Consider the following 15,860-nt stretch of genomic DNA (forward strand, 5'->3'; position numbering starts at 1 on the left):
TTCATTATATTTGTTATGGTGTTCTGTGATCAGTGATCTTTGGTGTTATTGTTGCAAAAGATTATGACTCTGAAGGCTCAGATGGTGATGAACATTATTCCTAAATTAAGGTATGTATATTGTTTTCTTAGACATAATGCTCTAAATATTTAGACTATAGTGAAAGCATAACTTGGCCCCAATCATTTAAGTGCTGTGCTGTGCTTAGTCGCTCAGTCATGTCCGACTCTTTGTGACCCCATGGACTGTAGCCCACTAGGCTCCTCTGTCCATGGGGATTTTCCAGGCAAGAATACTGGAGTGGGTTGCCATGTACTCCTCCAGGGGATCTTCCCAGCCCAGGGATGGAACTCAGGTCTCCTACCTTGCAGGAGGATTCTTTAAAACCATCTGAGCCACCAGGAAGTACAGCAGTGTATAAGTTTAAGGTATACAGCATAATGATTTGACTCTTATACATCATGAAGTGATTATCACAGTAAATTTGTTGTTGTTCAATCACTAAGTCATATCCGACTCTTTTCCATCCCATGAACTGCAGCACACCAGGCTTCCCTGCCCTTCACTATCTCCTAGAGTTGCTCAAACTCATTTCCATTGAGTCAGTGATGCCATCTGACCATTTCATTCTCTGTCGCCCCCTTCTCTTCTCAGTGGATGGTGGCTCAGACGGTAAAGCATCTGCCTACAATGTGGGAGACCTGGGTTCGATCCCTGGGTCGGAAAGATCTCCTGGAGAAGGAAATGGCAACCCACTTCAGTATTCTTGCCTGGAAAATCCCATGAACAGAGGAACCTGCTAGGCTACAGTCCATGGGGTCGCAAAGAGTTGGACATGACTGAGCGACTTCACTTTCTTTCTTTCTTCTCTCAGTGAAACTTATCTGTCATCTCATAGTGTAACAAGGAAAATCTGCAGTCCTCCAGGCTCCTCTGTCCATGGGGATTTTCCAGGCAAGAATACTGGAGTGGGTTGCTATGCCCTCCTCCAGGGGATCTTCCCAGCCCAGGGATCGAACCCAGGCCTCCTGCTTTGCAGGTGGATTCTTTACCAACTGAAACCACCAGGGAAGCCCATAAAAAAAATTAAAAGGAAAAAATTTTTCCTTGTGACGAGAACTCTTAGGATTTACTTTCTTAACTTTCATTTATGACATATAGCCGTATTCATTATATTTATCATGTTGTACATTATATCCCTAGTAGATACTTACAACTGGAAGTTTGTACCTTTTGATTGCCTTCATGTAATTCTCCCCTTCTCCACTCTCCTCCCTCTGGTAACCACAAATTTTATCTTTTTTTCTATGTTTTGTTTTTGATGTGTAGTTGACCTATAGTCTCCAAAATTCAGTTTTAGAATATCTTCATTTCCATCCCCCTCACCCCCCGCCAAATTCCTTGTATGCGTTTGCAATTAATTCTTGTACCTATGTCCAGCCTCAGGTAGTCAGTAATCTACTTTGCTTTTTCTGGAGATTTCACATAGTTGGAATCATACAATATGTGATCTCGTGTCTCGCCTTTTTCACTTAGCTTAATTTTTTTTTAAAACATTTTTTTGGATGTGGACCATTTTTAAAGTCTTTATTGAATTTGTTACAGTATTGTTTTTGTTGTTTATGTTCTGGTTTTTTGGCTGTGGTGAGGTATATGGACTTTATAGCTCCTTAATCAGGGATTGAGCTCATACCCCTTGCGTTGGAGGATGAAGTCTTAACCACTGGACTGCCAGGGATGTCCCTAGCTTAATGTTTTTGAGGTTCATATTGTAGCGTGTATCAAGCAGCATTGTTCCTTTTTATTATTGAATAGTATTCCATTGTATGGCAAAACCACATTAAAAAAATTCATTCATTGGTTGATAGACCTTTGGATTGTTTCTCCTTTTTGACTGTTATTATATTTGTGTTATTATATTTATCATCTCATGCTTTAAACCTTTTCTTCTTATGTGATTAATATGTGACTATAGTATTATCCAGATATGTATAAATGCACACACATTGAAGGATACGCTAAAAATATTTTAGTAATGGGGTACAGGATCAAAAAAATTTGGAGGTCACTGTTGTAGTCCAGAACAGTCGGAAAACAAAGTAACCAGAATTATCCTAAGTCACAGGTCTGATTTACCATTCATAATTATACCCTACTGCTTGTGAAATAAATTTCTAAATGTGGTGTTTAAGGAGCCCTACCTTATGGGCCTAAACTCTTAACTGTTTTCTAGCTACCACTTCAGTTTTATAGCTCACTGCTTCCTTTTAGATTATTTTCACCAAATTCCTTGTAGTTCCTTCAATAGATTCTGCCTTTGAGCTTTTGCCAGCTATTCCCTTTGCCTAGAATGCTGTTTCCTGCCCACCTTAGCCTCTTGGGAGTACTATGATAAATTATTTAAACTCCAGATAAATTGCCTCTTTGAATTGCTCCTTGGCTCACCCAAGCCAGTTAAACCACTTCATCTTCTGTGATACCTCTGTAGGTAGTATCTACCTTTATTATAGCAACTCTCAGACTAAATTGCAATTATGTATTAATGTATCTCCATCCTTCACTGGACTGCTATGTCCTTGAGGACAAGGAATAGGCCTGTTCATCCAGTATGTGTTGAATAAATGAATGAGTAGTAGCCTCATGGGGGAGGCCCTTGCATCATCCTGAGAGTAAGTACCTTGTTAAATTCTGTGCTAGGGTACCTCACTTGGCTCATCCTAGTTTAGACCCTATGGTGGTGGTTTAGTCACAAAGTTGTGTCTGACTTTTGTGACCTCCATGGACTACAGCCTGCCCTCCAGGCTCCTCTCTTCATGGGATTTCCCAGGCAAGAAAACTAGAGTGGGTTGTCATTTCCTTCTCCCGGGGATCTCTTCCTGACCCAAGGATCAAACCCAGGTCTCCTGAATTGCAGGCAGATTCTTCACCATCTAAGTCACCAGGGAAGACCTGTTAAGTAGGTTAGGTTAAATTTTTTCTTTTTAAAAATGTGTATTTGGGTACTTTCTCCCACTCCCTTGATATGATTGTCCTAAATCCAGAGACCATCAAGATTTGGATAATTACTTGTTAGATGCAGAATTTTTTTCTCTCCCTTTTTTTGGTGGCCCCCTGAGGCTTGTGGAATCTTAGTTCCCTGACCAGGGGTTGAACCTATGCCATGCTGTGTCAGTGCCAAGTCCTAACCACTGGACTGCCAGGGAATTCCCAGAATTTTCTAATTTTATCATCTTTGGAATCTTTTAGAAATCTAGCTTCCCTCCATATTTTCTAAATTAAGGCTTGTCTTTTTCAAAAAAGAAAAAAAACGTAATGCCACACTATCTAGTGGAGATGCAGAGTTTCGCGTTTTCAAAGGGGTCATTAATTTAGTTGGAAAGGATAGTAGCAGTTGTTAATGAAAAGGTTTCAGGACAATCAAGGTGATATGTTGAGACTTCTGTCATAAGTACTGTTTATTTCTTCGAAAGGCCTTCAGGTAGTTTGATCTCAGGTACAGAGAAAGAAGGCTCTTCTCGATACTGAATCATTTTAGGAATTAAAAACTTTCATTAGTAAGCAGAGTGAATGATATCAGAATTCCTATGTAGAGCAGGACAACTGTGGTTTGGAGAAGCTGAAAAAGAACTTTTTCTCAGTGGTTGTGCCAGTGGTGAAATGATAACAATACCAACTGCTGTTTACATTTATTTGTGTACCAGATGCTATGTTAAACCATGTATATATTTTCTCCTTTAATCCAGATGAGATAGATGGTTTTACAGTTGAGGAGACTGAAGCCTAGACTGATAAAATGACTTTGAAAGGCAGAAGTAAAGTCGTTCAGTCGTGTTCGACTCTTTGTGACCCCATGGACTATAGTCTACCAGGCTCCTCCATCCATGGGATTTTCCAGGCAGGAGTGCTGGAGTGGATTGCCATTTCCTTCTCCAGGGGATCTTCCCGACCCAGGAGTCGAACCCGGGTCTCCTGCGTTGCAGGCAGATTCTTTACCGTCTGAGCCACCAGGGAAGCCAGAAGGAGAATTTAAATCCAGGATTAATTCCAAAGAGTGGATGCTCTTTCCACTGCACATAGTACTGATTTCTGTGTCTTTCACTTGTAGTGAACTATCTTATTTTTTAGGCCAAAGGATAGACGTTAAATTGGATTCTGGGAAGGTAGAGTGGAAAGTTGATTTTATAATCACCTTCTATTCTTATTTTATTGTATGGCATTGTTGTATATACTTAAGAAATTTGAGGGCCAGCCCAATCCAGTATTCTTGCCTGGAGAATCCCTTGGATGGAGGAGCCTGGTGGGCTGCAGTCCATGGGGTCGCAAAGAGTCGGACACAACTGAGCGACTTCACTTTCACTTTGGGCTTCCCGTGTAGCTCAGTCGGTAAAGAATCTGCCTGCAGTACGGGAGACCCAGGTTCGATCCCTGGGTTGGGAAGATCCCCTGGAGAAGGCAATGGCTACCCACTCCAGTATCCTTGCCTGGAAAATCTCATGGACTGAGGAGGCTGGTGGGCTGCAGTCCATGGGGTTGCAAAGAGTTGGGCACTACTGAGCTACTAACACTTACTTACAGTAACTGATAGCATTACAGCTGTTTGTTTGAAGTTGAATATGGTTATTACAATTTTAAGTTAATCCTGTTTTAAAAGAACAGTTTTAATTGTTTTATCCTTACAAGTTATAGCTAAATTCCTTTGTGTTCTATTTGCCTGACTTTGGGGGAACTAAATTTTAATATTTCTTTTAAAAGAAACTTTTATAAGAAAAGGATTAAGGAAATGTCTCTTTCCATGTTACATGTTTCTTCGTTTTAAAAAAATATAAAGTGTAGTTGATTTACAATACTGTCAGTTATATACGTATATATGTATTTTTTCAAATTATCTTCTGTTATAGGTTATTACAAAATAATGAATATAGTTTCCTGTGGTATACAGTAAATGCTTATTTCTTCATTTTTTTGTATGCAAAAAATTATTTGTCATTCTGTAGATTTTGATTCATAAACTAAACTAAAACACAGAAGCTGAAAGTTTTGATGTAGCTCAAAGTTCTCTCATACATTTTGTTTGAAAGCTCTTTTAATAATTGAAGTTCAATTCAACAAATTTGTACTAATCAATTCATTGAAGATGTTGAGGTAGGTAAGAAATGGGAGCCAAAACTTCATGGTCTTAAAGAATTTTAAATCTATTAGAAGAGATCTATTAGATCTGTTAGGTTATTTATAATAACCATAAAAAAGAAATTATGTGTAAATAACCATAAAAAAGAAATTATGTGTAAATAACCATAAAAAAGAAATTATGTAGATGCCAAACTTGAGTGTGCAACTTATAGTAGTTCTTGAGTTTATAGGTGAGAAATATTCTTACTTGCTTTCTTACTTGCTTCATGGATATGGCATTTGATCTGTGCCCTGAAGATAGAGTAGTATTTTACCTAAGTTGGAGTCTGGAAAAAGGTCAGTTTACGTTGAGGGGTTACTTAAGGACAAGGAAGAAGAGTGGAGGGAGGTGCCCCCCTGGTTCATTAAGTGAGGTGTATGGTTTCTGAATCTTTTCATTCCAGTTTGATTTTTTTTTTTTTAGACTGGACATATTTCAGTAGTTTGAGTTTTTGGAAAACATTAAATTGGGAGAGAAAGAAAAAGTGTATTTTAATTCAAAGGGCATTGAAATCTTATTCACAAGTTCTAAAATTTCTATTTGTTCTTTGTCTTGTTTTTCTTTTTTTTTTTGCTGGTGATTTCTAATTTAACACTTATTTCAAGAGTGTTTGATATTTATTTGAACATTTTTACAATAGCTGCTTTAAAGTCCTTCTGGGATAATTCCAATATCTAAGTTCATCTCTTCATCAATGTTGTATTTTCCCATGTGAGCTGAGATTTTTCTCAGGCTGAGTAATTTTGCTTTGTATCCTGGACATTCAATCTGAGTTTTATGTAATGAGATTCTAGGTTTTGTTTACTTTCTGTGGAAAATGTTGATATTTTTGTTTTAGCATTCTATGGGTTGTGATTCCAATGTCAATTCAGTTTTCACAGCTCTGTCAGTGCTTTTCAGATTTGTCCCATGTGTGTTCCTCTCACTGGTCAGTCAGGGATTTGGTTGGAGGTCTGCTCAATTTCTCTGTTTTCAAAGGTTATATTATGTTAATTGGCATCAGATTCATACCTTCACAGGTTGAGAGGGAGCTCAGAGCTCATAAACAACTTTGTGGAGATATTTTCTCGAGAACAGGGAGAGAAAAGGAAAGAACAATGGAATTTGGCCTGTCCGCTTGGAAGCAGGGTTCTGTTGAACAGAGAGGAATAGTCCCCTCAAGAGTTTTTGCTCCTAGAGGCTTCCATTCCTAATTGATTTTTCTGTTGTTGCTTTGCATCCCCCACAGACGGCCTAGGGACTGCGACATGAGAGTATGGAGAGAAAGGAGAATGAAAAAATACCCTAGTGATTTCCCTGCTTTCTTTGCACTTGAGGAGTTCCCTTTAGAGGAGCCATGGGCTACAAAGTTGGACACGACCAAATGATTGAACACTCCCATTTTCTTTCCTTGAGCCAGAGCTAGAGGGTTTCTCCGGTATCTCTCTGCCTCCACCATTGTGTTCACTTCTGGGTTTTGGGCTGTGCTGAGTTCAGGCTGGGGGATACTAGAGGAGGAAAAATGCTAAACTTACAGCAAGTGTGTTGATAAACAGCAAGTTCTGTTGCTTTTCTCAGATCTACCTGTAATGTTTACATTTCAGAGTCATCACATAGCTGTTCATTGTTACTAAACTGTTGGAAATTCTTCCAACATTTTTGTTTTACCATTTTGTTTTGATGTAATTTTAAATTAATGGGACGTTGTAAAAAGATGACAGGAAGGTTCTGTGCCCTTTACCCAGTGGTTACATCTTACATAGCTAAAACGCAATACTCAAATGAGGAAATTAATATTAACACCTGCTTTTTATCATGGAACTTTAAAATCCATAAGAATGTTGAAAGAATAGTACCATTACCTAATACCATTATCATACCTAGGAATATTAACAGTATGAGTTTTTTTAGACAGTAGTCTTAATGTTCCAGGTGTTTGCTTTGACGCTTGAAGGCTTGAGTTTTTGTTCACGGAGATGACTGTCCTAATGAATACTCTTAGTGATTAATTTGAGTGTCTGGGCTCTTCCAGTGTGTGCAATTCAGAGCCTAGAGAACTTCTTGATTCTATATATATATATATTTTTTTTACTTTATAATACTGTATTGGCTTTGCCATACATCAACATGAATCCGCCATGGATGTACATAAGTTCCCATTCCTGAACCCCCCTCCCACCTCCCTCCCCATACCATCCCTCTGGGTTATCCCAGTGCACCAGCCCCAAGCATCCTGTATCCTGCATCGAACCTAGACTGGTGATTCGTTTCTTATATGATATTATACATGTTTCAATCCCATTCTCCCAAATCTTCCCACCCTCTCCCTCTCCCACAAAGTCCAAAAGACTGTTCTGTATATCTGCGTCTCTTGCTGTCTTGCATACAGGGTTATCATTGCCATCTTTCTAAATTCCATATATATGTGTTAGTATACTGTATTGGTGTTTTTCTTTCTGGCTTACTTCATTCTGTATAATCGGCTCCAGTTTCATTGACCTCATTAGAACTGATTCAAATGTATTCTTTTTTAATGGCTGAGTAATACTCCATTGTGTATATGTACCACAGCTTTCTTATCCATTCATCTGCTGATGCACATCTAGGTTGCTTCCATGTCCTGGCGATTATAAACAGTGCTGCGATGAACCTTGGGGTACACGTGTCTCTTTCAATTCTAGTTTCCTCGGTGTGTATGCCCAGCAGTGGAATTGCTGGGTCATAAGGCAGTTCTATTTCCAGTTTTTTAATGAATCTCCACACTGTTCTCCATAGTGGCTGTACTAATTTGCATTCCTGCCAACACTGTAAGAGAGTTCCCTTTTCTCCACACCCTCTCCAGCATTTATTGCTTGTAGACTTTTGGATCGCAGCCATTCTGACTGGTGTGAAATGGTACCTCATTGTGGTCTTGATTTGCATTTCTCTGATAATGAGTGATGTTGAGCATCTTTTCATGTGTGTGTTAGCCATCTGTATGTCTTCTTTGGAGAAATGTCTATTTAGTTCTTTGGCCCATTTTTTGATTGGGTCGTTTATTTTTCTGGAATTGAGCTGCATGAGTTGCGTGTATATTTTTGAGATGAGTTGTTTGTCAGTTGCTTCATTTGCTGTTATTTTCTCCCATTCTGAAGGCTGTCTTTTCACCTTGCTTATAGTTTCCTTTGTTGTGCAGAAGCTTTTAAGTTTAATTAGATCCCATTTGTTTATTTTTGCTTTTATTTCCAGTATTCTGGGAAGTGGATCATAGAGGATCCTGCTGTGATTTATGTTGGAGAGTGTTTTGCCTATGTTCTCCTCTAGGAGTTTTATAGTTTCTGGTCTTACGTTTAGATCTTTAATCCATTTTGAGTTTATTTTTGTGTATGATGTTAGAAAGTGTTCTAGTTTCATTCTTTTACAAGTGGTTGACCAGTTTTCCCAGAACCACTTGTTAAAGAGACTGTCTTTAATCCATTGTATATTCTTGCCTCTTTTGTCGAAGATAAGGTATCCATAGGTGTGTGGATTTCTCTCTGGGCTTTCTATTTTGTTCCATTGATCTATATTTCTGTCCCTGTGCCAGTACCATACTGTCTTGATGTTGCTTCTATATGCTTATTTTGTCTCATTCTCCCCTCAGCTCAGACTTCTTGCAGTACTCTAAGCGGATACTCATTACGGTAGTCCTATAGAAGGTTAGAACTTTGTCAGGCTGATTTATTACTTATATAGAGTTTCTGATATGGTGAAATAAAAGGATTGTATAAAGTGTAAGTAATTGAAAATCTGTCTACAAGGCTTAAACAAAGAGAAGTTTGTTTTCCTTACATAAGCCTGGAAAGGCGGTTGCTCATGTTGCTTCAGTGACTCAACAGTGTTGGGGCCCATATCTTTGTAATTTGCTTTGCCTTCATGGTCCTAAGATAACTGCCACAGTTCCCCCACCCACAGTTACAGAGGACAGCAAAAGATCCAGGCCAAGAAAAAGCTTTCCTGGAAGTGACTTGTTCATAAGTGCTGCTAATGTCTCATGGGCCAAAATGGGTTTTATGGACACCTCTAACTGGCCTCTATAGTGAGAGGCAAGAAGGAAGGAAGGATTGGGAGTGGCTTTTTGGGTAGTCAATAAATAGTATCTGTCCCTGTTGTATAATAACATTCATTTTACTTTAGAAATGCATTCATGTTGTTTCAGTATGATGTTCAACACATAGGTGGTTTATAATTACATAATAACATCTTTCTGGGTACTGTGGGAAACACGGAAACAAAATGAATTTTAAATTTAGTTGTGAGATTTTGGTTATGCAAGGTGAAACTGGCTTGAATTCTGGGACTTGGTATAGTGGTTTTGTGCTGGGAATTTCAGTTACTCTTTTTTGCTCAACATTATTTTAAGATTTAAACAGAATGTGTAAATCTAGTTAATATCTACTGACTGTTGTATAATATTGCATTTTATGTGCATTTCTACATTTTACTTATTTATCTGATAAAAGATTTCTAGATGTGGCTTAAAAATTACTAATATAGTAGAATTGCTGTGAACTTCCTTATACATATCCCCTGTTGACTTGTACAAAGGCTTCTCTGTAGTCTACACTGAAGAAAGGAATTCCTGATTTATGATCCATACACATACTTAATTTCACTAAATACTGCCGATTGTTTTCCAGAATGGTTGCCCAGTTTATGCTCCCACCAGCAGTGTATTGGGGTTCCCATTTCCTTAAATTCTCACCAGCATTTGGTTTTATCCATCTGTTTAGTCTCTTCAGTCTGATTGTAATAAAGTAGTATTTTATTTTAATTTACATTTCTATGATTGTGAGGTTGAGCATCTCTTTACGTAGACATTGTTTGTCTCCCTTGCATATTGACTAAAAAAATTACCGAAATAATACTTGTTAGTTGCATTTATTTTTGAAACTACAAATAGGCAAATATAAAAAGGTTACCTCTAATACTCTAATACAGAGGTAATTGCTATTAATATGGCTATATCGTTCTGATCTTTTTTTTTTTTTTTGGTTTATGCAACTTTATTGAAGAAAAATAAATCAGTTACTAGCAGAGCTATTAGTTGATCACTCATCCATTGACAACTTGCATCATTTATTCAGTGCTATATTAAACAGTGTATTGGAAGATAGATTAACTAATAGCTCCAAGCCTCCTAACAATTTAAATGAAAATTACAAAATGTTTTGAGACCCTATTTTGAAATACAAAGGGTGTTTGACTTCCAATTTCCATTCTCTGTAGAACAAGAACAGGTCATTCCTTTATTGACATGCATAAAATACATCACATTTTCTGTTCTGCTGATGCTATAAATTCAATACCAGTTCTCCAGCCATATCAGTTATGAGCATAAAGTGTATCATGTAACCTCAAATCTCTAACGGTGGAAGGCTTAAACAAGAATGGATGCTGCTAGAATAATGCTGCTTCCTTTGATGTGACAACTCAGCATCCATTTCCCTCCCTCTCAGATGATTCTTCAGCATGTTAGAGCAGTGAGGAATGGTTTTAGTCTCATAACCAAGTTAGAGTGAAGACATTGGCCACATAATACACATGCTCCATTTTTTTTTTTTAAATTCTGAATCTTGGGCAGCTGTTCTTTTGTAACTACTTCACAGTTTCTAAAAGCAGTTATTGTCCAAAGCTGGAAGAACTTAAGTCTTCTCAGATGAGCATGTGAATGAATGGAGGGAGGTAAACAAAAAATAAAATTAAAAAAGATGAGGTCTGATAGGGGAGCAGCCGGATAAGAAAATCAAAAAAGGAACAGTAATTTAAAGTTTATTCCAGCTTTAATGCAGGTTATTCTGACTTTAAGGTAGCATCACATGGCATACTTCTGAGTCCATTCCCGAGATATTCTGTTGTGCTTATCTCTGTCTGTTTTATAGATCCGTGCAATCTCTGGCACTAGGGGGTCATCTGGGTTTGGATCACATAGCAGTGAACAAATGGATAAAAGAACTTTAGAAATAGTTAAAGCAGGAGACCACTGTGATCTTAGAATATCGAGACAAATGCCATTACTGTTAATATTTGGATGATAAATTCTTGTTGTAAATGCAACCTTAGGTGGTTTGAAGGGGTAGTCTGTAGGAAAATGAATTGTCAAAAAGAATACACCGCCTTGATATGGGCTGTCATTAGGTCCCATAATTGTGGCTTGCCAATGAAACATATCATCCCCAACTGGACCTGCAGAACATTGTGCTGGAGGGTCACGGGCCAAATCACTAAGTTCCTTATTAATCCGTTTCAGCGCCATAGGATTATCTCTTCGTCTCACACCGGCTCTGCCAGACACAGGCGCATGGTATTGAGGAGGCGGATCTCGCGAGAACCTCGAGGCTGGTTAACAGGAGCTGTCCGTTCTGATCTTTAAATGATGCATACACGTACAAATTCATATATACATACACAAGTGTGTATTTTTATTAAAAGGATCATATATACAATTTCATAACTTAAATTTTCACTTGCCAATAATTTATGACCATTATGTTTTTCTAAATTATCAACTCACCAGAACCAGTAATTAAAGAATTATGGAAGCCCATATTATTGGTAACTTGGTGTTAAGTATGGTGGAAGTAGTTAAACTAAAGAAACTGGCAAATGCTACAAATCAGGGCTTCCCCTTCCCTGCTCATTTCCATCCAGAGCCATTTTATCAGCACACTGCTGCTTATATACATTATATCAGTATAGATATACTTCATTTTCAGTGGCTTCATAGAAGTCCATTTCTATGTATCAGTGGTTCTCAGTATGGTTCTTGGGCCAGCGGTATCAGTGTTAACTGGGAATTTGTTAGAAATGCAAATTCTTGGCCTCTACCCAGGCTTATAAAATCAAAAACTCTTCTGTTGGGTCCCAGCTATGTCTTACAAGCTCTTTAGGTGATTGTGATGCATGCTAAAACTTGAGAGGCACTGTGTGTGCAGATGCACCTGATTGAGGTGATGATATCTATATGATAAATTCCTAGATAAATGTTCATTTAAAAGTCTTAGATGTGTATTGCCAGATTGAATTCTAGAAAGGCTATATTGGTTTCCGTTCCCACCTGAAGTCTACATCAACTTCATTTTCGATTCTATTCCATGTAGAGAAAAGTAGCTGTATTAAAGATCTTACTTCTTTTTTTAGCTGTGTTTGTATCCTTTTATACATCCTAAAACTCAGCTCACCTGCATTATTGTCAGCAATAAAATACCTTTTGTTATTTATACTTTTAAAAAGAGAACAATTGAGACAGAAAAAACAAAAACTATGCCTTTCCTGCTGCAGAACACATCTAGCATCACATATGGCTATGTTGGTGAGTACCTACCTTTAATCCCTGTTGGAAACGGTTAGTTGAGGCTTCTTTCCTTACCTCTGGTACGTTACATCATTCTGAAACACCACTTTAAAATATATGAAGACTTGCTTGATGTGAAAGTTGCTACTAATGGTGCTAAGCTGTTAAAATGGGGGAAAGATCCCAGCAAGAACTTGTGACTCTTCTTGGACCACATAGACAGTGAGCTGCAAATACTTTATTTTGAAGGCTTTTATTAGATTTGGAGCCAGTATTGGGAATTTTTTTCTATATAGCCATTGTATATTTTGAGATTCAAATTCTAAAATTTTACTCATTTACTATAAATTTGATTTTATCTACTTTTAACATCTGAAATTGGGGAAGAGAATGGCTAGCTTCTTGACTGAAACTACTTTAAGAAAATAAAAAGTCTAGTTCATTTATTTCAGTTCTTAAGATGAATGTTAGTGAATTTCTGGCTTTTTTCTGGAATTTATATCTGGAATGTTGTATATTTCTAAATTTTGTTTCTAACAGTGAGTGAAATATGATAAAGTGAATGTAAATATATTTTACAGCAATGTAAATATATTTTAGAGCAACATGAATGTTGGCCACAATGCATTATTTTTTCATGTAATTTATTCCTAGTGAGCTTAAATGTGTTCTGTAGTTATCAATGTGATCTAGCTTGCAGGATTTCCACTTTTTTCTTCTAGAATTTGTCAAAATTCTTGAAACTTTCTGGAAAACAAATTCAGTAAATAGTTTTTTTGACCTTTCTTTCATTTGAACCACTGTTGTTGTTTTTATTTTTATTTTTTTGGCACTGTGGCTTGTGGGATCCCAGTTTCCTGACCAGGGACTGAACCCAAGCCACAGTTGAGAAAGCCCAAAATCTAACCACTAGGCTACCAGGGAACTCCCTGAACCACTGTCCATAATAGGGAATAGTAATCTTGCTTCTGCAGGAACTTTTAGTCTGATACGAAATAAATCAGTTGACTGAATGTTTATCTGTCAGTTTTCGTCTTTAATATTTGATTTACAAATGATTAAAAATGAGTTTTCAGACCCACAATAGACAATATTGATTTTTAAAAAGAAATAATAACTTAATTATGTATAAATCATTTATTCTAATAAGCTTCTACCAAATTTGCTTTCCTAATAGAACCATTAAAATGTTTTAAGTCATTTCTCACTTGAAAAAAAGTCCTCACAGGAAGTATGTCTTACAAGGGAGAGGTTTTCCATAATTTCCATTTTAGTGGTAAGATTTTTTCCATTCAGTTCAGTTCACTCAGTCGTGTCCAGCTCTTTGCAGCCCCATGGACTGCATCATGCCAGGCTTCGCTGTCCATCACCAACTCCGGAGTTTACTCAAACTCATGTCCATAGGATCAGTGATGCCATCAAACCATCTCGTCCTCTGTCACTCCCTTGTCCTCCTGCCTTCAATGTTTCCCAGCATCAGGGTCTTTTCCAATGAGTCAAATCTTCGCATCAGGTGGCCAGAATATTGGAGTTTCAGCTTCAACATCAGTCCTTCCAATGAATATTCAGGACTGATTTCCTTTGGGACTGACTGGTTTGATCTCCTTGCTGTCCAGAAGACTCTGAAGAGTCTTCTCAAACACCAAAGTTCAAAAGCATCAGTTCTTCAGTGCTCAGCTTTCTTTGTAGTCCAACTCTCACATCCATACATGACTACTGGAAAAACCATAGCTTTGATTAGACGGACCTTTGTCAGCAAAGTAATGAATGTCTCTGCTTTTTAATATGCTATCTAGGTTGGTCATAGCTTTTCTTTCAAGGAGCAAGGGTCTTTTGATTTCATGGCTGCAGTCACCATCTGCAGTGATTTTGGAGCCCCCAAAAATAAAGTCTCTCACTGTTTCCATTGTTTTCCCATCTGTTTACCATAAAGTGATGGGACTGGATGCCATGATCTTAGCTTTTTGAATGTTGAGTTTAAGCCGGCTTTTTCACTCTCCTCTTTCACTTTAATCAAGAGGCTCTTTACTTCTTCTTCACTTTCTGCCATAAGGGTGGTGTCATCTGTGTATCTGAGGTTATTGATATTTCTCCTGGCAATCTTAATTCCAGCTTGTGCTTCTTCCAGCCCAGCGTTTCTCATGATGTACTCTGCATTCAAGTTAAATAAGCAGGGTGACGATACACAGCCTTGACATACTCCTTTCCCAATTTGGAGCCAGTCTATTGTTCCATGTCTAGTTCTAACTGTTGCTTCTTGACCTGCATACAGATTTCTCAAGAGGCAGGTCAGATGCTCTGGTATTCCCATCTCTTGGAGAATTTTCCACAGTTTGTTGTGATCAACACAGTCAAAGGCTTTGGCACAATCAATAAAGCAGAAATAGATGTTTTTCTGTTAGACTTAACGAAACATCTGCTAGATTATCATTTATTACCTTTCCTTTGATTTATAATCTCAGTAATTAGAATTGGGCTGATAATATATGTTGTTATTCAGTCGCTAAGTCGCGTCTGACTCTGCGACCCCATGGACTGCAGCATGCCAGCCTTCCCTGTCCTTCACCATCTCCCGAAACTTGCTCAAACTCACGTTCAGTGAGTTGGTGATGCCATCTGACCGTCTCGTCCTTGGTTGTCCTCTTTTCCTCATGCCCAGCATCAGGGTCTTTTCTAATGAGTCAGCTCTTCTCATGAGGTGGCCAAAGTATTGGAGTTTCAGCTTCAGCATCAGTCCTTCCAATGAATATTTAGGATTGATTTCCTTTAAAATTGACTGGTTTAATCTTGCAGTCCAAGTGACTCTCAAGAGTCTTTTCCAACACCACAGTTCATATGAGTCTCAACAGAATCTTTGTGGATTGCTAGATTACTAAGGGCTTTTAAAGTATTTAGACTTCATTTTATAGAACAAATTTTGAATTGAGATTTTCTTTACTTCTGTTTTGTTTTGTTGTCAGAATTTCCTGGTAGTATTCAGTTAAGACTCAGGGATTTTCTTCTAGAGATTAGGCAGCTTTTCTTAGGAGAGTTATTCAAAGTCTTTTTTTCTTTGTGGTATGTGCTTACCAGGCAGAGTAGCCACTGTATTCTAGTAAGAAAACCTTTTGCCAAAATACCCAATAGAGCAGAAAACTGACCTACTTAATGCTGACAAGCTTAAAAAAAATCTATGGAATTGTACCAGTGTTGAATCAACTTCTTCCTTCTCTTGTGGTGGATAGGGTGGGGTAGAGAAGAGGGTGAAAAAAGAGATTGAACTGCTTTAGGGGAGTAAATGAATTTTTAATTACTTGAAATGATTTGATGAAAAGCTATTCATTTTGTACCATTTGAAGCCGTCTAAAATGTAGCAGTTCTTTATAGATCTCTTTAAACCTTAAAAAAAAAAAAAAAAGA

The 15,860-nt window shown here is 37.7% G+C and overlaps 1 protein-coding gene and 1 pseudogene across 10 annotated transcripts in view; one reads left to right on the plus strand and one right to left on the minus strand.

Moving 5' to 3' along the window:
• The window catches only part of NUMB (NUMB endocytic adaptor protein), a 160,517-nt gene that overhangs the window by 47,816 nt on the left and 96,841 nt on the right, over positions 1-15,860 (plus strand). The window lies entirely within an intron of this gene.
• LOC138073384 (ubiquitin-conjugating enzyme E2 D3 pseudogene) lies at positions 10,791-11,423 on the minus strand (annotated as a pseudogene).

The sequence above is a fragment of the Capricornis sumatraensis genome, chromosome 2 (genome assembly GCF_032405125.1).
Source record: "Capricornis sumatraensis isolate serow.1 chromosome 2, serow.2, whole genome shotgun sequence".
NCBI classification, from domain to species: Eukaryota; Metazoa; Chordata; class Mammalia; order Artiodactyla; family Bovidae; genus Capricornis; species Capricornis sumatraensis.